This window comes from Idiotropiscis lumnitzeri, chromosome 6 (assembly GCF_059441095.1).
Source record: "Idiotropiscis lumnitzeri isolate Australia: NSW breed Sydney's pygmy pipehorse chromosome 6, RoL_Ilum_1.0, whole genome shotgun sequence".
NCBI lineage: Eukaryota > Metazoa > Chordata > Actinopteri > Syngnathiformes > Syngnathidae > Idiotropiscis > Idiotropiscis lumnitzeri.
The window spans coordinates 13570487-13597703 of record NC_142396.1 but is presented as its reverse complement, the minus strand read 5'-3'; the positions used below and the strand labels follow the sequence as shown (position 1 = coordinate 13597703).

Sequence of the window (27217 nt, the reverse complement as noted above, 5' to 3'; positions counted from 1 at the left end):
CACATAACAATAACTCCACCTGTATGATATGAATGGCCTTGGTTACAGATTCCTTTGCAATGCAAAGAGGAGCCTCCGAATGCATTTTTATGTGAACTGAAATAATTATGTTGACCACAGAACGGGTTTAAAAAAATAAGTGTGTGGGCGTATCATCTTAATATTCCTGCACAAACTCAACTATGTAAAATTGCATTGCAGGATGTCACATGTCGCTGGAACTGGGACGGAATCTTTATCTCTCCAAAATCATTACCCCCCCCCAAACGTCACATTTGTTCAATCAATTACTGCATGAGAGAGAACACCAATTTCAACACTTTAAATTGGTCAATAGTTTGTAAAAATAACAGCCACACGTGTGGAATCACCAACAGACAGACATAGACTTGTATTTATTTTAAATATTCAATCAACTGAATTGTGACATCGGAGGTGTCGACCTGACACCGGTGATATGCCAACGATATAATAAATCTGCCTGTTTACAATAAAGCCAATATTATATATAAATAAAATACTTGGTTTTGATGCCGCCGTCGGCTCACTAACTCCCCATGGTCTCAATGCTTTGGATGAGCTTATGTGTGGGAGGAAAATAAACAGATGGACTCAGAAAAGGATGGAAGAAAGCAAACGGAATTGAAAGTAAACTACTGAAAAAAAAAAAAACTTTACAGTGAGTACAAATTAAGGTTCCTGGAAGAATAACATTTAAAACTCATCTCTTTATCTGGAGATATGTAGGAAACCGTATGCAAGATTAATATATCTGCCATATTGTTATTGCGCATGATGCATGACTCATCAATAATGCAGCATTTTGTGCAACCCAATGGTAACGTAAAAAAAAAAAAAGAATCTATACTACAGTTGATACAACTCCAGAAATGATGTATTATAATTACATTCTCCTTCATGGCCGCTGCCAGTTTGCAAACTCCTGTGCTCAAACTGTAACCATTAAACCTTGGTAGCTTGCATTAACATCTGCAGCCTTCTCAAAGCCATGACATTGACCATTTTTTTTCTTTGTGGAAATAGGAGGAGCATTAAACAGATAGGACCAGTGAGTGGATTTGTCACTTCCGAATCCAGAAATAGTGCCAGCTATCGGCTCATGTTCTTCTGTCGGAATGGCATAATCACAAATCCTACACTTGTACCTAAATGACAGCCAGGTCAAACAATACTGCATGTTATAAATGACAAACATAAAAATGAATCATTTTCCATCTGGTGTACATCTTTACCTCCTGCTGTGTACATGTACCGAAGACCGCAGATGTCGTAGTCACGAGAAAAATCTAAATGTACTTAACCTCCCCGCAAAGCCTTGTTTGCTTACTCATCTCTCAGTTTGCTACATAAAAAAAAAAAAAAACTTTACCTCACCTCGATTCACAGTAGGCCTGATTTGCCAAGACTGATACAACGCAGAGGAGAGGCTTCATAATCCCGGAAGAGTCATGAGAGCAGATTATTACCTCGGCCTGAAAATAAACTGCAGGTCATGTATGGGGTGTGTCAACGGGTGTGTGTGTGTGTGCATGCGCGTGTATCCTTTCTTGTTCATAGAGATGTTTTGCCTGTGCTGACTGTTGACACTCCAAGTTGTCATGATGGGCGCTACTAGCTGATGATCTTTTGTCTTCATCTTTGAGGACTTTTCAATCTTGATCCTGCATGTAGTCAGAAGCAGTAGTGGGGGGCCACTTGGGCTGAATTCATTCATCCCCAGTCAGGCCACAAAGCGTGACATCTGTTAATACACACAGGCCAGCAAGAGAGGAGATGTACCCAGAAATGGACACACATGTCTGACATGACAACGCACACAAGGGGTTATAACGGAACGGTCGCAGCAATGCTAGTAGACCAAGCTGTCATCACAGATGACCTCAAATCACCACCACTTGGCAAAGTTCACAGCCTTCTGCTCAACTCTGCACAGCACACAACCTCAAATGTTGACGGCTATTTCAAAAACGTCAGCCTTTTAACTGAGTATTCACCCCTTTATGGAATTCAACAAAAATAGGAAAAATTGTGTCGGAATCCAAATTTAGCTGAAGTGTTTGTATTCAACCTCTTTAACGGTTGCATTTTTGATAGATTAGACAAGTGGAGGCAACGTTGTGGCCATTTTGGTGAAAAATGCAACCAGTGTTTCCTAAAAATGGGTTATTCAATTCCATTCTATTCTATTCTTGTCTTTCATTCTTTTCTAACAGTTCTGATGAAATAAACAAGCAGTAAATTGAAACACATCCGCGTGTGTGTGTGTGTGTCTCTCTCTCGCATACTTCATTCATATTTTCTGTCTGCGTCAAGTGATGCCATATTAGATTTACACATAATAAAAATCCCATTATTTCATTTGTCACCCACAAGTTTCATTTTAAGACTATTGACTTGCTGGGAGTTGAAACAGAAAATTAATGTGTGGTTAAGGGTGTCTGAATGAAGGCAGGGACGAGCAAGTGGTATAAATATAAAACGGGAGCCGTATGGAGCAGATCAAATACAACTGCATGTGATTGGAAAACATCATTAGCAAAAATGGCTGCAATAACCTCATCTGTGCCCAAGACCATTTTCTCATCTTGATGCTTGACAAAACCTTAGAGTGGATGGCGTGCACTACAAGAGACGCGATAAAAAGACTTTGCAAACAATGCTGCAGTGTTGCAGTAGTGTTAGTTTTGGGCAAAGACAACATCCATATCCATCTGTAGTTCACACACACTGCATTATTCCTTGGAGCGCAGTTCTGTCAAAAGATGGATGAAAACCTGATGGTCACAGCGCATTCCAAAGCTTGTACAACTTCCACAACATACCAATTGACAGCAAAGAGTTGGCAGGCTCGGCAAGAAGTCGGTCAAAATCTTCCACCACGTTTGTACGCAGTCATGTGAGCACGTGCAGATGTAGAGCTACAAAGGAATTTCAATGTCTAACCACGTTATGATAGCCCCTAGCCACCCTGTTGGTGAGTGTTTGCAGGCATGTGGCCATCTTGGAAATGTTAGATCTCCACATCTTCGCTCCAGCTGAGGTGCATAAAGGCTCAGCCTCACCTCCCAATTTGCGCTCCTCTCCTCTCCAGCCTATTCAATATTGAAGAGAGAAAGAACTGCCACCTTCATGGTGTCAGGCAGCCTTGCCTACACTGTATTAACATAAGGGTGTGGAGGCAGGGTGGTGGATGTGCAGGTTATGGGGTACGTGCAGGGGTATGCATAATTATTCAACAAAATAAGGGCTAACAAAAAGAAGCTTTCATAGCTTATAACATGTATTAGTTAATTAATTATTAATAATTAATTACAATTAATTAATCCATTAAAATTTGTAAGTAATTGCGACTAATCTTTTTTTTTTACTATTATTTTTCTGTGAAGCTTATAACAGGTATTTATTTACTTGAATGATGATCTTGTAATTAATGTAAAATCACCAAAGATGAAGGGTATTTTAAATCAAAGACTGTTCTAATAGCTTTCTTTGATTCTTGAATACGATCTTAAATCGAGTCATCTTTACAGAAACAATTTTCAAAACCAGTATATTTAGTTATAAGCACCACACTCCAGCAGTGTTGGTTTGCAAGGCCCAGTGGTAATTTAAGCCGGGTGTTTTGTTCTGAGATGATGTGCTAATATGGTAGTGTTTAAATTTGGCTTTGCAAGTTATGCAAATTAATAACTAATAACTGAATCGAAATATTTGATGACATAACTTTTTTTTTTTATTTAATCCGAGTTGACGTTTTAATTTTGACAGCCCTAATGTATGTTAGATTCGAAGTTTATCCCCTAAAAATGCAAATTCAGGGTCATAATTAAAAAAAATCTAAACCTTGTTGGACTGAGACATATCTATTCATTCCTTATTTGTGTAAAGCAGTACAAAAGTCCAATTCTGGTGGATTAATGCTCTGAATAAATTGTTGTTGTGCAAAACCAAATTCAGTTGCCATAACTACTGTTGCTTTTTTTTTCTTCTTTAAAAGAAGACGGGGAAGAAGAAAAAAAGAACGATAGTCCTGGCAACTACCTGACAGTTTGCGCAGCAGCAATTTAAAACGTGCACTAATCCACCAAGATTGCAAGTTAAGGTAAGACATTTTAAGATACAATAAAAAGAAAGACTTTAACGTAGTTATTATCCGACGTTTCATTGTCCTCATCCTTGTGTGCTGTCGGTTTGCAGCGCGCACTCCAGTCACATTAATTTCTGAACGCAGCTGTTTACATTCGGTGAACTGCCTGCAGTGGGCCCTGTTTTTTGGAACACTTTGAATAATTGAACAGCAAATTAAACCAACTTTCGGAGTTTCCAAAAAGTCTGAGAGAAGCAAAGCGCTGTGTACGTAATTCCAAACGCACCTGTGATAAGGTAACGGGAATTTCGGGGGCAACAAACTAAAGCAAAAACCAACCAAAAAAAATAAAAATTAAAATAACATTGGCCACATGTGATTCTGGTTGAGGTAATCCATTTTAAAATAAAAAGAAAAACTTTTCTGTGCATTCGGAAAGCAGAGCGCACTCCCCGCCCATTAATTTCCGAACACAGTTATATAATTAACCAATCAGCAGCATGTGCCAGTACTATATTCAGCCTTACTGCCTGACGCACGGCACTCTTGCACTCCCTTTTTGGGGCATTCTGAATAACTGAACAGCACATTTGAACAACGCTCTGAGTTTCGAAACGGTTGAACTTTAGCAGTACATCCTGGGAGCATATATCCAAACACACCCACTATTAGGGAATGGGGATTTTGGGCGCGCGTCCGGCTTACTTTTATTGGTTGGCTTCTGCAAAATAAATTTCTACTCAAAGTAGAATTTATACTCTGTAGCGATTTATAGACTGACAAAAATGGTAGCCTGACAAAACAAAACAGAGTCTTTTATTCAGAGATTCGGGCGATTGAGAACGCCGCATTCGGATTATGAGTGCTGAACATTCAAGCTGGAGGGTACATTACAGTTCCACCCACTTCAGCGACTTGGGGGAAAAACACCACCTCCTAGAAAATCCCACACATTCGTTCACCACCTGTTCTCCACTCTGCTGTTCATCTTTTGACTGTCCATGAGTAACAAGTAGAAAAACTAGCAAAAAGAAAAGCAAATTCCACAGAGACTGCCTTTTTCAAATCGTCTTTCCTAACGCCCCCATTGCTGCTGCTCCAATTTATCAGTACTTTGGCAGACGTGATAAAAATGAGTTGTCTGGATGAGACTCCTCATACGGCTCAATTGGACAAGACTATCTCCTGCGGTTTTCATCATGCCCCCACGATGATTAGCGAAATATCAGCCTATTTAGGGCAGGACGATAAATCTAAATTGAATAGTCATTTCGATTTTGACTTCTTGCAATATCTACACTGTTCAAATCAAAGAAAAATGATTGATCTGCAGAACAGTGTGTGGCGTTAACAAGTTGCCGATATTGTGAGAGTAACCTGAATGCACCATGTTGCTTATGTAGCATGTGTATAGCGTACATGATTCTGCCATCCGTGAGCGTGCGTTAAGCTGTATAATGACACCCAGTTGACGTTTACTGTAAAACTAATCACGCAACAAAAATAATTACAAGCATTGTAATAAAAACAAAAGATGATGAGTTTTTAAAAGATCGCAAGCGCTTCATGCTAAAGATATAATATCCCATTGACATGACAACAGAAAATTAGCATTGACGTTATTGGGAGGGATATTCCTTCAAATAATGAATATTTACACACAAAGGCTGAGAAAACACAGAGTCCAAGTCGGAGTGTGTCACCATGGTTGATATTGTCTAGTACACCATAGGGTAGAATTTGCCGTTCATTTTCTGGCCAATTCTGGTCACTGTTATTACTTTGCCGAACAAAGCGACAGTGACAACTATTTAGAAGGCCCCTGCTAGAACAAATGGACCAAATGACGAGATGATGCACTTAATTGTATTGTCATATTGATCACGAAGGCGCTGGCGGAATCTGCGTGTGTAGGCTTCTTTACACACACTCACGCTGCCGCCAACATAACTCGCTCTGCAACAGCAATGTGCTGCGTCGTGCATTTTCTCTCCTCTGTGGTGACAAATAAATGACTCCGAAAGAAGCCGTGTGTATTGAGGAACTAACAGTAGTTGAGTTTTAGAAGTAGAAAAAATACAAAGTTTTGAAATCTATTAATAATTGTTTTTTTTTTCATCATCAACCAATCCAACTATTCATTTACAGTCAAGACAAGCATTAGGGCCAAAAAGCAGGTTAATAACTGTGGCGAAAAAAACTTTAGGCTTTTGTTCTTCTGGCAAGGCGGAGGTGGCTTGCAGCAGATGATTTTTAATGACATGCTTCATGGTTATGATTTTAATATGCCCCGCTAATTATAACACTGCTATGTTAGTATTTTCTAAGTTACCCTTTGTAATTACAGAGAATGATTCAAGTAGGCGGCGGCAGTCTTGAGGGACAGACAAGGTAGTGAGACCGCACAGTATGATACGCCGTCGAAGGGTTGTGATCAATGTTGTCTCCCTAGCATCAGGCCAATGTTTACCCACTCTGTATCTTGGTGACCACGCTCAGTGGCTTTTCAGAGATCCAACGCAATGCAATGTAACACCCGCCAAATGTGTACATCTGCATTCATTCTTAGTTGAATGTCATGAATGTAATCATAATCATCATAATGCTGTCATGTATCGTGTAAAGTCCAGCTTTAATATGGAGTCGGTGCCTCTGGAAAATATGACTGAGAAAGAAATGAAATAAATGCATGAATGACTCATGAAGGTTATGACTTGTACTTGGATGTCCTGCGTCTGGTGAGGAGAAATCCATTCGAAACACCCTGGCCGCCAATTCTATACAGAACATAAATCACAACGGAAAAAAATAATCGACAATAGTGACTCCAGATGGCAGGGGATTGTAGTGAAAGGCGTACAAAGACCACCGTGTGTGCACGGTTCAAAATCATTCTCTCAGGAGATACAACTGGTCTGCATTTGCAGCGACAAATCAAGTCCGGCCAAAACACATGTGACACAAATAAAAGGGGAAAGATGACAGAGAGTGCATGCTGAATGAACACTGAGTCATAGTGTCAGGAGCATTCCTGTCCGTTATCACTCACAGGCCTTCACAGCCTCTGCCCTTACACAAAATGCCTGGTCCTCTGCGAATGCGAAACAATGCACAACAATTGAAACTCATTATTATTATTTTTTTTTTTAATCCCGACCAAAGAGTTCCACTTAAGCCCTGTGGATGAGAGATGTCAGCAAAGTTCCGGGCCTGGTGTCACAAAAGATTTATTTGAAACTCAAAACTATGAGTTTTCCCTTCAGTTTGAAGCAGATCATCAACCAGCATGACTACAAAGACATTCTGTGGCCTTTTCTTTGTTCAGTAACAAAGAAGAGGCGAGCGGTGTGGCAGACAACTCGTGGCAGACATGTGTGGTTAGGGTAGGCAAGTGAGGCAGTGCCACCTCCTGCTGTCTCTTCCCTTGCATGTGAAAAGTAAAATAAAAAAAGTTAATGATGACATTAAATCGTACCATTTTTTTTCTCTCTTCCGTGCTTTACATAGATGTTCGTGTCTCCAGTGACCATGCACACTTTAATTACCGACTCAGATATTTTGTTTTTCTTCCAATCACATTGTTGAACAGTAATCAAAAGCTTTGAAAACATATTTTAAAATTCAATGTTGACTATATTTGAAACATGTTTAAATGAAGATCAAAAATGAAAAATTGGCAATTCTTTTGCATCCAGCAACTTTATTCATACGGCGCATTTCTCAATAGCTCTAGAGGAGGAGTCCCTCCCCAGTCATGAACCTCACCACACATCATTGAACATTGTGGTGCCGGTGCAACCTCCCTTCTCAGAAGACCAGGACCCATGTGATTTTTTTCCCCCAACGTTATCAAGATCCAATTGTAAATTATGTGTAGGTTAGCAAAGCACAGTAAATACCTGATATGGGCAGATACAGCTTTTCGACGCAAACTCTTCAAGTCAAGTCAAACAAGTATCCAACTGATCGTTGGTAATTTACGACCACTTGTAGCACTGCAATGGGACCACCCATGAACTGAGCAAGTGGTGTGCAAAAAGTCATAACAACGCAGAGAGTTAAGAGACATCAAAACAAACACACCTGTGGCGCAAGTGGCACAATGGCCCAAATTCACTCAGACAGAGACACTTAGTCTAGACGATAAATTATTCTAGGATTTAGCCACAGTCTGTTGTAGTGGGGTGTAACAGCTGGTAATAGGCGAGAAAATCAAAGCTTTGGGAGAGTGTTGCCTCCAATTAGTGAGCATATTTAAATGGAAGCTGTGTGCTGCATGTCGGACATTAAGCCACTCTTTTAATAATGCAAACAAATTACAATTCCAGTATTTCTCCTTTAGAGAGTTGTGCTACAAATTATGGAAGAATATACGGACCGTTAAGCATTGCATCCTGTCTGAAGTATCTTCCGTAATGATTTTGCCAGTAACTTGTTCATCCATTTTCTTGACCACTTATCTTCATTAGCGCCGCACTCTTGGCAGGTTGCAAGTCAATCACAGGGTACATCTAGACCAGGTGTGGGCAAACTACGGCCCGGGGGCCACATGCGGCCCGTTAAACGTTCTAATCCGGCCCGCCGAACTTGAAAAAAATTTAATGAATGAACCTTGTTAATGTTTTATTTTCTAAATACGGTGATTTTTCAAAGACCTATATTGTTGAAATGCTTTTGTTCATTTTCATTTCAAATTAAATGTATTTTTTTTTCTCCGATGAGGTGAGGTTACCAAGACACTCCATCCATCTACTCCTGGTCCGGCCCCTCTGTCAAATTTTCGAACCCACTGTGGCCCGCCAATCAAAAAGTTTGCCCACCCGCCCATAGACAAAGAATTTAAAGTCTTCAATTCATCTCTAAAGCGTATTTTTGGAATGTTGCTGGATACCGGTGCCCAAAAAGGAGATTCGAAATACACACAATCGGATCTCCGAGGATGTGCGGACCATCTTCCACCATGCTGCACCACTAACCGATGTTTCCAAGTAAAACAACACCTAAAAAAAAACTTTTATAGGATTAGCAGTTATAGAAAGCCACTAAAGGTATTCGACAGTCACCAAATTTTATACAATCGTGTGAAAGAAAGTTCAGCTAAAGTCAAGGTAAAACCAACAAAATAATTCTGCTCACACATAATAAAAATGTACGCCTTTGTCCGATGTAATTTATCTGTCCGTCTCTAACGTCACTGACAACATTTTGTAACCATGCAATGTTTTGTGTGAGACAAAAATACAAGAATAAAAATGAATGTCCTTCAGCCCGCGATGACTGAAGATGGAAAATGTTTTTCGATGCCACATTCACTTAAACACACTTTACACTGACAGGAGTCCACTACAGGGGCTGAACATCTGTAAAGCAACATTTTCAACTGATGCTGCCAAGAAGAAATATAATCCCTGGACATAGTTTGCAGCAATTTGTCATTAGAAATTTAAAATAGAATTAATCATCACATATTTGGTAAATGGAAACCCGGTGATCGAGAGGTTGGCCCTGCCTCACACTACAGAGCTCAGACTTTAAATCTCCGCTCATTCCTTCCTGTGTGGAATACGCATGGTCTTCCAGTGCTTGCGTGGGTTAACACCAAACTCATTTATTGGACATTCCTGAAACTACTGACTTGCCGTCTGGTCCAGGGTGTGGCCCCGCCTCACACCCAAAGTTAGCTGGGATAGGATGCAGCTCACCAGTGATCCAAATGAGATCACGTCCTTAAAAAAAAAAAGATTTACATACTACACGCCATAGAATGTATGTTTAATAGGTGTAAAAATAGAAGGCCAAGTTCAAACTAAATCATTAGGCATTAGAGTTAAGGCAAATCAAGTTTATTTACTCTAGCTCTTAATCACAAAATAGTGATCAAAGGGCTTTACAAGCCCACAGTTGACGATAGAAAATAGAGGCATACAGCATTGCAGTTCATAAACAGAGAATTATTTATTTATTATTATTATTTTTTTTTTTAAATAATAAAGTACTATTTTAGGGCAGAACAGGTGCCCGGTTAGCATTGTTGCAAACATTGTTTTATTGTGTTATGTCTTAAAAGAAAAATATATATTCCCCTAGCTGTCATATAATGACAATGAAAATTGGACTCACTGCCAGACTCTATTGCTTATAGCACTTAGGAAATATGAAATAATAGTTGAGACCGCAGAGATAAATAAAAGCCGTGCCAAAGAAAAATTAGAACCAAAGAGCAAGAAAATGGAGCTAATTGTCAAGTATGCAGTCACTCACGCGACTCGCACACATGTAACGTTTCAAGCACACTCTGCATTTTAGTCTGTTGCTCATTTAACACACAAATAAGTATGAGATGTTGAATTATTTATTTCCCTTTTTTTATGGCCAATGCACAATCCACTTCCAACGGCTGAATACTAAAAACTGCACAGATGGGCAATCTGTATGATGCAGATCACTCGTCCTCATTTGAAAAAAGCGACACACAACCATAAACCTGCAATTATGAACAGGGTGCCAGAGATTTTAGTGAGAAAAAGACACCATGGGGCTGATTATTCACGAGTGAAAACAACAATCTCCACTAGAGAGCTAACGCTAAGCTAATTGGCTCAAATACTTTAATAAAACTTTACCCGAGGATATTTCAGCACATGCAGTTTTGTTAGAAAGTCATTAAAGCTGATTCATCTTAAACTGGCCATATAAATTATCGCAAATAAAACAACATGGACGTATGTTGTTTTCTTTCATTATGGATGATTATCAGTTAGTTCTCTTCAGTCTTGCTTTATCCAATCCAATATCAGTTATGCTTGTTTCTTCTCAGTTCGACCAATCAACATTTGTGGTATACTTTTACAGGATAACGCATATTTTTCATTAACATGGGTTCATCATTTTCACTGACACCAAAACATTTTATGATAATTTTAATGAAGCAGCACAATGAAATAGTGATTACCAGCTCTGCCTCACAGTAGAGAGGTTCTGCATGGGTTCAAATCTCAGCTCATGTCTGCTTGCATGCGTTGTCTTTACTTACTTGGGCTTCCCCCCAAATCCTCAAAGTCTGCTTCTGAGGTAATTGAAAACTAAAAATTGTCCATATGTGTTAATATGTCTGTAAATGTTTTTTTTTTGTCTATATGTGCTCTGCAGCTGACTGGCAATTTGTCCAAAGTCAGCTGGGATTGGCTGATGATTTAAGTTACAGTTTCCATCCACTATCGGTTCCGCTTCTCCTTGTGCTGGAGCCTATTGCAGCTGTCTTCAGGCAGTAGGTGGGGAACATCTTGCACTGGTTGCAAGCCAATTGAATACCAGCCTCCCTCAAAACAAAAAAAAAAACGGGATTGTTTGCTCAGTTGCAAAGTTACACATCTTTATTGTTTATTATATATTTTCTCCTAATTGTAATAGTTATTAGTCAGCCTACAAATCGGTTAACAGAAGTTCTAAATATCTATATCAGTCTGACCTTAGCAATTACAATGAAAGCTGGGCATCACTAATTTCCTAGCAGACACAGAGTCGCTGATTTCAACATCAAACGGCTTTTAACTACTTTGGTGATCACATTTGGTGCTTGTGCTCACAGAATTTTGTCATTTTATTGCAGCTTTGCTCGCTACATTTGAGTGGTGGGTAGCTTCATTCAGTGTATTTAAGCAATATTAAATCTCGAATAGCTTGTGGCTTAGTTTATTCCATTTTCCAAGTAGATTGACCATCAGTCATTACAATAAAGTTGAATGGAATTGTATTTCTTTCACAAATTTCTTACAATTAATGTGGTGTAAGCTAATGCAATAATTTCAAAACATTACATTTCCAACACATACTAAGTTTCTGCAACCTAATTAAAGTTGTTACATTCTTTTGTTTTTTTCTTTTATTTTGAAGCAAAATGGCTAATGTGTCCCAACACTGCACTCGGTGCTTGTCGTGAGGATCAGCCTGCCTGAGGCCATGACTAAATTTATCCCATGCACAAGCATTCACATGCATCATGGTGGGATAATATTACCCTTATGCTACCCTGCGTGCAGATAGTCATGTGAAGTTTGACCACAAAGCATCTGCGGCTGTCACTGCGCTTCCTGCCTAAGCATTCCATATTCCGTCCTCCTAATGCCAAGAGTGTCCACCTACCAAGCCAGACTTGTGCTACATTTACATGCTAATTTTGATTCCAAAGTGCAGGGCTTATTAGCAGATTGGCTGACGACCGAGACTGATCATGGTCATTACAGAGCGGGTGGGTAAAGCAGAACCTTGGCCAAAGGTGGATCAATACACAGGGTTGAAGAATTGCTCCCACTGTGGGAAGAGAGGAGGAGGACAGCGTTGATGAATCGCCGCTGCTGCCACATTAGGTCACATCACATCACATGCCTGGCTGACATCATTTTCTCATTACCATGTATGAGAATTGTCATCATGTCATCACGCCTGAAATAGACTCAGAGTGTGAATGTAGTCATTTACTATTCCTTTTGAAAAGGCAGCTCGATACTGGGGCAAGCACAGATTTGGGAAGTCGGCTTATGCAAATGATAAAACAAGGTTGAAGGCATCCCATACGGAAACTCATGGCAAAGTAAAGAAAGCGACGGAGCAAAAGCACACGGATTCACACTAAGCAGTGTCCCTGCAGGGAAAACCATTCATGAAGGACATGAGGGCTTCCTTTTTGTTGTGTGTTCACGTGACATGGTCACACTGACGCCTAGTGGCAGTTGTGAGATCAAAACTATCGTCAGTCTGCCCTTCAACAAACTTTGGCACAACATTCCAAGTCTTTGGGACTGGCGTGTCACCACCTTTGTGGTGTTGATTGATGGCCGCTCTGACAACTGTTTTCAACACATGCTCACACGCACGCCCACACACAAAATGGCCTCATTCAGAACAGCCTGCTCGCCAAGGGTCTCTCTCCCTCTCAAAATACACGAACACTCCTTTATGTTTTAGTGTCTTTATACATGTTTAATTGATTATTAAATACACCAAGGAAGCCCCAAGGCGAGAAGTTGCTTTAGAGCCATTAAGAAAAAAAAACTGCATGCTATAAGAAAGAGAAAAAGAAAGACAATTTGATCTTACTAATACGTACAGCCGAGCTGAGTATGAGTTATGTCAAACATTCATGCATTCTTGTTTGACATAACTAATATTCATGATATAACCAAACCTAAAGCTATGCATTGAAAGTCTTTTTTGTTGCAATCCAGTGTCTCTCAAGTGTCACTAGGTGGCACACAAGGCAAGGTTAACGCCAGAGCTTTTGCTTCTTGAATCACCGACATTGTACTAAGACCAAACATACATAGCATAGAGCTCTGATGTCACATGATGTCAAAATAAATAATATACAGTAAATACAGTAATATCTAGAGTGATACATATTTTTTTAAACATTATAACAAATGTGAGATGGGTTTAACTCAACAATTTGACTCTTGATTAGAATGTAATATTTTAGCTGGTCTATTAGTTTGAACCCAAGTCTGGGCCCTTATTGTAAGGCCTGTGATTGTATAAATTTTAAATATGTAAGTTCCCAAAAAATTTTTGTCAAAATCAAAAATTGTATTTTTTCAATCTTTTTTTTGTGTTGATACTGTCAATGCAGGCAAAATGCACCAACAATCATAATAGCATTAAGTTAATTAAAAAGTATGCAAATTTCCAGAGGTTAACTGTCAAATAAAATGCAAAGAAAAAACTCAGAGCACATGGATCATATATATATATATATATATATATATATATATATATATATATATATATATATATACATATATATATATATAATTTTATTTTATTTTTATTTTTTTAAATATGCGTGTGTGCGTCTGTGTGTGTGTGTGAGCAAACTATGCAGTATCCTTTGCTTGATTTAAAGCCATGCTCTTCAGTGAACCCATTTGGCCCCACCAAACGAAGGATGTTGTGTTGTGGTGTGCTGACACAGCCATTAAACACTGAAGCAGGGGAGCTTTGTGGTGACGAGGAGCAATGAAGCCAAGCTTTGATGTTTTTTTACACAGAGAGCATAAATTGGGCCTGTGAAATACTGTGACTTTTCCCTCACTCCACGCAGGCCTGCAGCCTCCCGTCCTGTTGCCCTCATCTTCAGTGTACTGAATGGCCACATCTGAAAGGCTTCACACGCCTCAATTTACTCCACTCACTGTGTCATCACCACAAATATTATTTAATGTGTAACTTTGCATTCAAATGATATGACTACTTCCTTTACTGTACTGTAGATATATTTACACAGAATGTTCTCGCTTCAAGAATTTTGACCCAACTCTTAAAAAGGTTAGAAAAGCAAGTTTTCTTTTTTAAATTTTGAGCTTCAAATTCAAAAAAACAATCTTGAGATCCACTCAGAGCGGTATTAATTCAACAATTTGGTTATTATTCTGGTTGCGATACATTCATGTTTGAAAAATTCATTTCCGCGACATAAACTCAAGGAATTATGCATGATGCAGGGAGCAGACTACAACTTATGCCGCTGGACGGAAGTACAAAATGAGTTCTGACTTTAAAAGTTAAAACTTGCATGACCAGAAGCTTCTACTTTGGTTCACATTCGATTTATGGTTGCAACCTTTGCCTGTTACTTGCCTCCGGTATGGGGCCGTCCAGCCAGACCAGACTCTATGAAGGATGTCTTTATTCTTTATCACTAACAGACAATGCAGATGTACCGTCACGAAAGTGAAGCGCAACAATCTACAAGCATAGTTCTTGGATGACTTAACAAGCCTGCTGAGTGGGTGCCCCCCCCCCTCCCCGACACTGTCCAATATCATCTCCGTCTCCTGTTAGATCAAAGCAACGCTACTCACTGCTTTGACACCGAGTCATCTATCGTTAAGTACTGTGTCCAATTCATTCCAAGCAGAAATAACGTTGAAACTTTGGCAGTAATTTTGTCAGAACAACAAAACATTTTACGTCTTTTTATGGAAGGTGAGTAGGACCCCTCATGGTTCAGGATCTGAACAATTCCATGTGGAAATGACAGCATCAAGAAACCCAGAAAGAACATTGCAACGAGCGCAGACTATCACTAAAGGCCAAGGTTTGACTAAAACTAATGTCGTATTTTGGAAGATGAGTTTTGGTTTGCACCCAGAAACCTTCCATAATTTTTCTTCCCCAGGCAACTCAAACTACTAGTTGCAATTCATTATAAAAATGTTTAAAAAAATTTAAAAATATAATATAATCGCCCCATAGTCCCCAAAACGAGATGGTACTTAATCATAATAATATGAAAAACATTAATACGAATAAAATATCTGTTATTGTATTCATGTTGTTGTAATCACAATTATACTTGGCAAATCCACCACTCGACCAAACTCAGCTAGAATAGGCTCCAGCTCACCCGCAACCCAACCGAGGAGCGGCGCAACACAAAAATGGATGGATGGATTTGGATCTGAAATCATTCCATTGTGCGGTGTCCTTAGGTGCCCAAAGAGGCAATTAATTAACTCCATGAATATTTGGTTATAGTTCCACAGCTAAAAAATCACACATCTGTGTATACTGATGTTTACAAGGTTTCATGTAGAGAGGCTGGGCTGCTGTCCGAGATGTATGGTTAGCAGCGCTCTAACACATCTAAGAGGCAAAAGACATTAATCAAAAGCTGCTGAAATACTGTGTGCAACTTTTTGGGGTTTGTTTGTTTTCAGTTTGAAAGAAAAAAAAATACAGATTTATGGGAAGTCATAGGGAAACCATTCCCTCACTTTTCTGGACTCCAACGCTGAATGTTTTCATTTCATTTTTACTTACCCGTGTGTGAAGAATGCGATAGGCTTGTTAATAATGAATTAATTAAGTAATTCATAAAAATAAATACTTAGAATATTAATAATTTTACTTTTTTTACTCTATTATTGAAAAACACCTTTATAACAGTAATTCTGCAGGATTTTTATGCACGTCTGCAAGTTATCGGACAAGGAGACATTTCCAAAAAGTAAACTCTTTAAGTTTCAGGTGTATACTTTGTGGAAGGTCTGTTCAGCATGAAACACTAAAGACTATCTTGGAAATACACACAACTACAACAAAATGACATTACATATGCTTTTTTTTTATATTATATTCTGTTGGTTTCTGGACATTATTTTTTAAAGTCTATTAGACTACCTGTCATATAATAAGTCATCCATCAACATGAAGCATTAGAATATAGCCTATTTCAATTTCATTGAGCTCTCGGTTTTGTAACGTTCTGTCAAGGAATGAGGAATTTCACAAACTTGTGCTGGCGAATTTGAGCTGGCCCACTGGGCTGCTCTCTCAGAAATTAAATGAAGCATAACATTTAACCACATTTGACTTTTTTTCTATTTAGGAATGCAAGTAAATTTACAAAAAAAAAAAATAATTGAACTTTTAATCTAGAAATAATATGCTTAGATTTTTTTTGTGAGTGTGCATAAAATAGTAAATGACAACAGATCTATATCTAAAAGCCAAAATTATATTCTAACAACAATAAAAACATGAGCACTAGCATTCAAATACAGAAACATAAAAAAAAAAAAAGTGTAAATAGTGATGCTGTTATTTTAGGGCTGCTGAACCTTACATTGGGTAGTGGTTAATTAAATATATAAAGCCCTATGAGTTTCACTGTATTCAATTTTAACCTCCAAAAAGTACCTATACATCTCCTTTGAACCGATTATTTTAAACATTTGAAGGATCAAAGAAAGCACAATTAGCCATGAGTGCATCAGTGGACTGGAAAAGTACAGTGGAAGCTGGCATCATTCCTCACCTGCTTAGACGCGGTTGGAAACAAGGGAAATGGTTCCACCGGGCTCGCCTGCGACAGCCTGTCAAAGAGAGGAAGAAAAACAGATGCTAAGACCAGTTCCTCATTTTGACTCTACCGCTAACTCAAAAAAGGTTTACAGAACAATGATGTCATATGCTTTTGAGTGTAGATGGTAAGGAAATCATATGCTGCTCACGCAGGCACAAAAATAGCAAAAGGAAAACAAGTCATGCGCACAGAAATGTGCCACTGGACATACGTATATAGATTCACTTCTACTCAAAATATGTTTGCCTGCTGCCCACGTGTCTTACACTCAACTGTTTTGACCACAACCCAAAAAGACAAACAGTCTGTGACCCAAACTTGGTGATGTTGAGCAAAGCAGAGTACCAACATGAATTGCTTACTACAGCTACTAAAGTATTTGCAGTTACACAACACTGTAAGTACCTGACAAAATGTTCTTACTAGGATGTAAAAATTAATCGCATTTGCCACGGGCCATTAATGGCAACACCCAACAATAAAACATAACACACCGAGGTTGTTAAAATATACAAATTTACAGTGATAAAAAATATTGAGGAAAAAAATGGGTTACGCGTGTTGATTTGGTAACAATTGTGTTTTGCTGCGTAACGTTATTTACGGGTTTTATGATATCCATCACGCTCGAGATTTCTCTCTCGCTCTCATTTTTTAGGCGCATACCGCATTTTGAATGTGCCGATGATATCAAGCATACTAGAGAGGAAAAACAAAACGTTTTGTATTCAGGTTCAATAAAAACAAAATTAAAAATCAATTCAAGTGATGATTTTAGTTTAATTTAGCACAGTTTAATTCCTCAATTTTATTCATATGATTTCAGTCACTTCTACGTTAAACAAATGGATTGGTGCTCAAGAAAAGTGTAAGATGTTTACAAGTATTTCTTTTAGTATTTATAGGTAGTTTCATAATAATAGTGCAACTCATCAAAGCGTATCATTTTTGGTTCCATTCAAAATGCACTAAACATTTACGCGCTTGCACCAAACATCAATACGTATTTCGTTTGCGGATCGCTGCATCATCACACGAGCCCACAGAGACAAGCGTGGCAGCAATTAAAAAAATACTAATAATAAAATATTGAATCAAATCGAAATCGCAAACTGAAAATCGAAAACCACAGAGTGAATCGTTACATCCTTAGTTCCTACCAATAAAGACTCATTAGAGTGTGGTTTTGTTTCCTTCCCATTGCTGCGTTGTGTTTAAAACACGTTAGTGTGTATGGCTCTGTGCAAATATTTGAAAGTAGATTCCAAACGCTGAAGAAAGGACTGCATTTAAATTCATTCAATGCTCTTATTTTTCTAATGAAATATGCAGTATCATAAGAAATATTGTGCCAAAATTACAACTGCAATTAAAAACCGGATTGAGTTCCTGGACCCTTATCTGGGTAAGCACATAGTACAATGAACTTATCATTATCATCACTGCATTTTAAAATAGCATCTACTGTATGCGTAGTACAAGGCTTCTAATTTTAGTATTATTAGAAAAACTGTAAATTTCACCCAAGGAATAAAATACAAGTAAATACATAAAACCAAAAACAACAACAACAACAATAATAATAATAATAATAAAACAATAATAATAATAATAATAGTAATAATAATAATAACTATAATTATAGTTATTATTATTATTATATTACATTTATTATTATCATTAGCATTATTATACATTTATCTTTACTAGTTCAACAAGTACCCACAATAGGGATAAATTGAAGCAAGTTGAGAGTCTTACGGAGAGCAAAACCATGGCCTGTGAGCTCATATTTAACAACACACATATGGGCCACCAGGCAACCTTGCAGTCTGACTTTAGTGCGCATAAAATATATCCAAAACCAGAGACACTGGCCTAACTGTCCAGCTAAAAGAGTTTTCCACTTTGGCTTGAATATGTGGTCAGTGTGACGTGCAACCACAAAGACAAAGCAGGTGCATGATGAAACGTTTTATTCAAGATTTCCAGTTAGAAACAGATGACTGGAAAGAGTTACAAAAGACGAAAAATAAATGAAGACGAATCGAAACATGACAAAAGCAGTTGGAAATGAAGGGAAAAGTGAGCAAATGTCATCTTAAGTTGTGGCATTTATTCATGAATTTCTTACCATTTAATTTAAAATTCAAAACCAGGAAGATATTGCATGCGTTATTCAATTGTGAATAAGTTTTTACCCATTATTTTCACTCATTTATTTAGACAATGTTTTTGGACAACATTTAACAGGCTTTTGTTAAAATGAGATAACTTATTGTAACTTATTTATCATTTAAAAAGAGCCCCAAATAAAAATGGAAAAGATTAAACTTGTAAATGCAAGTTGAAATAGATTATTTAAAAAAGTAATTACTGTTGCTACGTGTTTTACATCAAAATTTACTCCCTGACTGATTTCCAAGTTACGTTTCAGTGGCATGATGTTGATTCATATGCAGAAACTTGATGCACATTCACGCTAAAATGTGTGACTTGTCAAACATGCCCCTGGATAAGCAAACAGTGAGCACAGCTTCACTCTGGGTCAAAAGTCAAAGTTAGTTATACTTAGACCACTGCATATCTTCTTGATGTTGATGCTTAACCTACACAGTTGCTCCTTCGGGGGACATACTGGGCCCCAAATTTAAACCAGGACTTTGAGATGAATATTTTTTCCCCCCTTCCTCTGGGCGGCAAAGCCTTAAGTACTAATCAATGACACAGTGGCAGTGATTTTAAAGCTGATCATTTTTGTGGCATAAACTAAAGAGAGTCGAATGATGTTGTTGACCATCATGTTGACACCTGCCTTGGTAAACTTGTTAAACATCGAAAATCGAAAGAAGACTAGCCTAGCGTAAACACATGCTACAACCTTTGACTCTTGTAGTATAAAATTAATACTATAGAGATGACATTGCATTGGAAATTACATTGCAAGGAACTTCAATTACAAATTGGAGGGGTTATCAGGGAAAAGGTCCAAACCTCAAACTGTTTTGCATTGCATAGCCGACGAATAAAACTAAATAAAACTGTCACATATATTGGTAGTTTTGCAAACACAACGTTTTGTCTTCCATGAAAAAAATATGTCTGTGAAACTCTTTTGATCCTACTAAAGGAGCACATTGGTAAATTTCACTTGAAGAGCACTATTCTACTTTTTAAGGCACTCAAAGGACTTTGCACTGACATCGCATTCGCCTACTGGGACTGGGGAACGAATCCCAAACCACTTGCTTGGCGGACAATCACTCTATCGCTGAGCCATGCCACATCAATGGAAGAACTTAAATAATGAATTCCATAAAACGTAAATATAAAGTGACATTTAAAACCTAAACCCTTCCCTTCACGGTTCACATTTAAATAGAAAGAATACCAATAACTTCAATCTCCACTAAACTGGCAGGCACAAATGTCAGGCCTGCATTTCAGTACAAATTGTCCTGGTTACATTTCAAGTAAAATGTCCAGACAAATTAAGCCTAACTTCCAAGTTTTACTTGAAAGTTAGGCTTCATTAGCTTTGACCAGATAAATGCACATTTCAACGCAAAAGATTTTGTTTACCCTTGAGAAACGTCTCGGCAGAAACATTGACACATTCCTTTAAGATTGCACCAATATCCCAACTAACCGGGAGAGCATTTTTTCTTCCCTCAGTCGTCTAGCTCTTCTGTTCTCGGAGAAGTGGGAGTGAATGAAATAATATAATCACAGTCTGGTTTCTTACGAGACACAACAGTTTTAGGCTGGCTTAGGATGGTGTGCCCGCATAATTTCTAAAATCTCTCTTTTCTGAGTCAATTTAACAAACTTTAGAACAGCTATGTTGTTTTGTGTTTTTAATACCATAAATATTCTACGATAAGCAAACAATGTGAATGTCTCATTATGGGGATGTGATCACAACAAGTATTGCCGTAATACTGAATACACATATTCGGCGACAGCGATGTGTGTAAGAAAATATGACTACCTGCATTTGCATTTGAAGAAAAATAGGACATATTTATTTGTGGGGCGGGGGGGACACTTGACCAGATTGGTCTGAAATTGGCCATTTGGGAGTTGTCCTGAATTCCTCAATTACCACCACTTTGGTGCATTAGCTTTGGATTCTCCAAATCAAAACGCTTCTTTACATAGATGTATACAAACATATCCTAGCTTCTTTTTTCAATGGATTCAAGAATCACGTTGAGAAAGTGCAGGAACAAACTTATGAAGAACATTATTTAGCACAACAATCTTTTTATTTTCCCCCGTCAACCATCTGTGAATGATGACAAAATCACATTGGAATAACTATTCTTATGAGCCAAGATTCCGTTCCCATTTGCTTAAACTTTTAAAAATGTTTGTGATGTGTTCTATATTGCATGACGTTAATTTCTTCCCCTTCATTTCCTATTATAGTTTTCGGCCTTGTATTGTTTTTGGCAATACATAAAATGGAAAGTATTAAATGGAACATTAAATTTGATAGAAGAAGATGGCGGCTTATTGCAAAAAAAGTTGAACAATTGCAAACTATTTTTGCTGATCCTCACCGCACCAACTTTCACATGTGGTGAAAATGTCAAACTGTGTGTGTGCACTGTGTTCACATCCTTCTAACTAGTTCAGTCGGATTTTCCATCCATTTACTAATCATCAGTACCGACCAAAAGGCCCTTTTGGAAAAATTTTCATTTTAAACACACCATAAACAAGGAGATTGTTGTTGGACTTGAACGCAACGTTTCATCTTTCTCTTCAGGCTTGGCGAAGGTAATATATCTTCACCGATGCTCATGACCCACACGAGCCTCAAAGCTGGTCATAGTTGACTTGTTCTCCAATACTGTGTATTAGTCACAATCATCAATCAATGTTTCAGGATAAGATTGAGGATGAAGATGAAGTTGAGGTTTCCTTTAGGAGTGACCAGGTTGGTAAGAATCAGAAAGTAGCTCATCAGAGGTACAGCCAATGTTAGACGTTTTGGAGACAAACTTTGAGGGAGCAGACTTACAAGTAGATGGTTTAGACACATCATGGGGGAGAGACAAGTAAATTGTAATGTTTAGGTCAGGAGGATGGAGCTGCCAGACAAGATGGCTAGACTGGAAGAAAAACCTATGAAAAGATTGTTGAATGGAAGTGACTGTCGTGTCGTGAAATGAGCTCATGGCAATTGGAGTCCAAGAGGAAGATGGCTTGATTGGTACAATAGAATGCATGAGCGGAGTGAGAATAAATAACAGAATAAATTAAAAAAATAAGATAAAATGGATTAAGAGAGACAATTTTTTCGTTTAATTCTCAGACGTATCAATGTAGCGGTTTTCAGATGGTTTGGGCTGTATATAGCCATAGAATTTAGAACCTCCAGGATTTTCTGAAAGCCCTTGGCTGCTTGCTTTGAAATTAACAACGTAATCCCTGACAATAGCGTCGCTGCGGAGTTCACTCGCCAGATTTGTGTGTGGGCGGCGTGGGATTGGTTCCCACTCAGTGACGGCGTCTGTCTGCGCCCTGTGACTGGCTGGTGACCAGTTCAGTGTAGTCCGTTGGGATAGCCTCTAGCACCCTCCCCGGCATGATCCCTGACAATTAGCTGCCTTTCATTTGCAAATGTAGCCATTATCTCTTCTTATTGGATTGAGATTTTGTTGCCTCATTGGAATGCAATCGACATTTATGAATATTTTTGTAGAACATCTAAACCAGCGTGAAGCTTTTTGTCTGACTTAAGATAGACACTATCTTAACTCAAATACAGGGTTAGGATTATTCTAACATGACACACCAGTTATCTTATTTTGATAACCATTTGGATAACTATATTTAGATTTTGGTTGGGAAAAGGTGTTGGAACATATATTCTCTGACAAATCCATTAAAGTCCACTTAAATCAATGAGCAGGCAGGTACTACTGCCAAAAAGCTATCAAACTTGTGAACTCTCCAAACTACTTGAGAGAAACAATAACATTCCAACAAGAAAAGCCTTCAGTTTTGTTCTTATCTCTTACAAAATGTGTTTTTTGTCAGGTAGCATTCAAGTTTCTTTTCTGTGCATGCGAGCATGGTGACCGATTCGCGCCCTCTCTGAGGCTCAAAATAAAACAGAACACTTGATTTTTTTTTTTTCTCCCAAGCTAAAACCTGACTCATACAGAAAGGATATCATACACCATACAGAAGCGGAACCAAGTCAAGACAAAGTCAGGCAGACACATGAAGGCAAAAGTTCAAGTAAGAGTCATCAGATCCATACATAAAACAATTGTGACGGCAAACACTTATCCAGCACAAATTCTTATCCAAAGCAGTAGTGATGATTGTGTTGCAGTGGTTGCAGATGTACCCAACTATGATCATGCATACAACCAGAAATTGGGCATTTTATCCCTGAGTTGGAACGGTCCATCCATCCGGGACCATTTTTGGGGCTGAAGACGGAGAACGAGAATTTTTTTTTAAAAAGGACAGATTAAGCGAGGCCAGAAGTGGGTTTTCATTCGTCCCATTAAGTACACGTGCATAGAATTAAAATATTTGCACTCGGAGCAAAGTGTGTAATGTTTTCTCTCTCTCTCTCGCTCTCTCTCTCTCGCTCTCTCTCTCTCTCTGTCTCTTTCGCCTGTGAGCTAGCGAGCAGATGAGAGGCTATGTAAGAAACAATTGAGAGCTAAAATAAGCATTTTAAGTAACGTTTCATTAACAATGGCATACATTTCATTAAATACAGCCATCTCTAAAGGGCGACCCCAGTCTGAGCTCATCTGTGAATTTGCCTCGTGTAACAGCAAGAGTCTGATGGTTCCTGTACAATGCGCTCCAAGCATGCTTTGTAGCATTATATATATTATATTTTTTAAATCTTTATTTCATTGTTTCATTATTCGTGAGGATGCTATTCAGTTTGCTGTTGTGTATTAATTTTCATTTTAATGTGAAACCGTCATCCACAAAGACGGGTTAAATTTGCTTTAAAAGGACGAAGACGGACGGCAACGGAGAGCGATTATTTTCATGAATAAGGACAAAAGTGTAAGGACGGAAGGGTGCTTAGGTCGCAGAGGGAGGATATGGGACGGACCGGCAAAATAGGGTAAAGTGCCCTTCCACTACCTCGTTGCAGTGCAGCAAAAAGCTGAGACTATCCTTATTCCCACGTGAGCCAAGGGCCCTGGATGCAGAAATGAAAGATTATCGCAACCCAAGCGGCGAAAACCCGCCAAGACACACAAGCGCTGTATGAATAGGCCCCAAGGCATCGACAGAGACAGCCGGCGCGCACCGCACCAGGCACCCATAGCAGCCGACCCAACAGCAAATGCAGTTCTGATAAAAACAGCTACTCAGCCATGACAACAACATAAAACCATTAATTAAACTATTGAATTTTAATTAAAACACTTTCAGTCTCTCTGGAGAACTTAAACAAGGCCATTGGTTTGTTGTTGCAGTATATAACCAAAAATCCATACAGACCCATAAAAAGAGACAATTTGTCTGGCTCTTTCCTGCACCAGGTCAGCATTGACAAAATTTGGACAGACAAGTTCGCAATTAGTAGTGCAGTGACTCACAAAGCTGAACCACAGCACAATACTACAAAGGTTGCTCGACAAGTGTATCTACAGTGTCTCTTCAGTCAGACTTTTCCCGCATCATACTGAAAGTCAACAATTTGTAGTGTTGTGGTGTGGGATCAATTCCCGCAAAGTCCCATTCACAATTGTGCCATGATTGACTGGAGTCCATTCAACAATGGAGTCTGCCTCGCGCCATACATCAGCTGGGAGCGACGCCAGCTTCCCCGCTGTGACCTTAAATGTGATAAGTGGGATAGAAACCAGATGGTTGTGCGGACGACTCAGGTACAGCACAATCACAGGCGGTTTGGGTCTCCCGCTGACAAATCCTGAGTGACATCTCAAAGTAAACTCATTACCACATCCTTTCATCAGAAAGACATGAGTGGAGTTGCAGACTGCAGAAATATTCTACCACACACTAAATCATAAGAGGACTATTGATTGATCACATCATTGTCCTTATTGGGACACCAGCTGGAATTGTTTCAGTTTTTACTGTTGGAACACTAATAATTCACAACCATTGTGAATGCATTTAATGGATTACTTCATGAGAGTGGATGTGGGCTAAATACCATGGAAGCCCTTCACAGCAATATTGGCTATCAAGTGCCTTTGATATACAATTGGACAGGGTTGATGGCTTCAGAGCCAATTTTATGCAAGACGGCAGTCAGTCTTGAGCGTGATTAAAAGCCTGAAGCCGCAGACAGTACGTGCAGCAGCTCGTTTCCGTAATCATGAAAATACAAGAGGAAAACTTCTATTCCACATGCCTTAAACGGAGAAGAGCAAAAGTATAACACAGCGCCGAAAAAGTTGCATGCTCGCCATGTTATCTTCTACCGTAAACAAAAAAATAAGTCTGGACCCTAAAGCACTGAGTCGAGAGAGCACGTACCATTCACTGGTTTCATTTCATTTGCACGCTAAAGAGGATCTCCTAGAGAATGAGAATGCACGAGTCAAACAAAAAGAGGTGTGCAAAGAGTCCACAGTTAACACCACTCGGTGTTGTTTTGTGCCACGGCAAAGAATGCAACAGAGACAAGGGGCATGCATGAATCATTTGAACTAAAGGCAAACAGTGGGCTGGAATTTCCTTCCTTCCTATTTCCTTAAACTTTTCAATGGTATGCATGATAAGGTTTTTGTTTTTTTTTCACAGTTCAGAAACAAAAGCGATACTACATTTTTGCAGGTATAGTTTCCAAAGGAAAATTGTAAATATTAAGGACCAATTTTGCAAACTTGATGGCACAATCAATCTATACACAATCGTGTGATATATATATCGGTACCAATTGTAGGACAATTGTGTCCTATGAAGATATACTGACAATGTCCTCTTTTGACACGGCATTGCCGACAACTTGTGTGCCGTGAAATTTGTTGTTGAAGCCGAGGTGTCCTTGCTTGGCTGAAGAATCTCATTTTGTGACAACAAGGAAAGACGGTGCCTGTTGTCGGTGACAATAATCTGGGTCATTGCCCTCGAATGAAAGAAAGTACCACATTCTACGATAACAATGCATCTTCAGACATAAAATACACATCTCCTTTTACAAGGTGGACCTTTGGAAATAAACAATTCTGTCAAAAAGTACACATAATTCTTGAATAGTTAGGCAGGTACATAAAGGGTTAATGAAATATTTTTTTTCCTTTATATCATTATAATATACAAGAAATTAATTAACAATACGATTGTGTTATGATTTTCAATGATGTCAACATGAAGTGTCAGCTCTCAGTCCATTATAGTGAGAGTTGTTCCAAATATTTTAGTTCTAATTGTTTTTTTAGCCGCTTATTACCTTGCTTGGAGTCTGAGGTGTCAACGGTTTAAATCCTGCTATGGATCAAATATGTTGAAATGAGGACTGGCTGTTCTTGAGCGCTCTTAATGGTCCCCCTGAGTGAAGCACCTGAGACAGCCACGTGACTATTATAAATAAAGAGACGGGACTGATGTCTGGCATTAACAATTCATTCTCTAACGGCACTCAATGCCAAAACATGCTAAATTAATGACAGGCTGAAAACACCACGCCTATCAAACATTCACATAAAATTCAGAGTTTAGACATTAAAAAAGGTTAGATGAATCGTCAGGGGAAATAAACGTCAGCATCCAGAGGCATTCTGGCAACCTTGTGAAGGTAAGTAAACACGTCAGTCATCACACTGTTTCTCAAACTGGTGAAGCCCTGATCTTTTAATCTAAATGAAAAACATATGCATACAAAAAGGGGGGGGGCAGAACGAAAAGCATGTTTTCCATGAGAAGAGGCGCCTCTGTGAAAATAAAGTGTTGTGCAGAACTTTTATATGCAAACACGCACACATGCACGCACACACACGCTTTTACACACGCGCACATTTTGTAATGAAGGGACATTCTATGACATTTTAAAAAGTGCGGTCTACAACCACAAATCGGAACAAAACGGTGCTCATTTGAAATTCCGTACAGCATATATGAACTGAGACATTTTCCGCTGCCTAGCTGATTAGGGCCCATATTTTTACTTTCGATAGCAAATGCCAGATTACCTGCAACATTAAATGCTGTGTGGCTTCAATGTGCCGATTAATAATGACAACCAAAGGAAAGTATACCAGGTTATTAAATGCATTGGC

The 27217-nt window shown here is 38.7% G+C and overlaps 1 protein-coding gene across 2 annotated transcripts in view; it reads right to left on the bottom strand.

Annotated features, from left to right (window-relative positions):
* Positions 1–27217, bottom strand: part of tspan9a (tetraspanin 9a) — a 180973-nt gene that overhangs the window by 146313 nt on the left and 7443 nt on the right. For both annotated transcript variants that reach the window (XM_088298743.1, XM_088298744.1), the window contains exon 2: positions 16923–16980. The gene's annotated coding sequence lies outside the window, so the exon portion shown is untranslated. The remainder of the gene's footprint in view (positions 1–16922; positions 16981–27217) is intronic.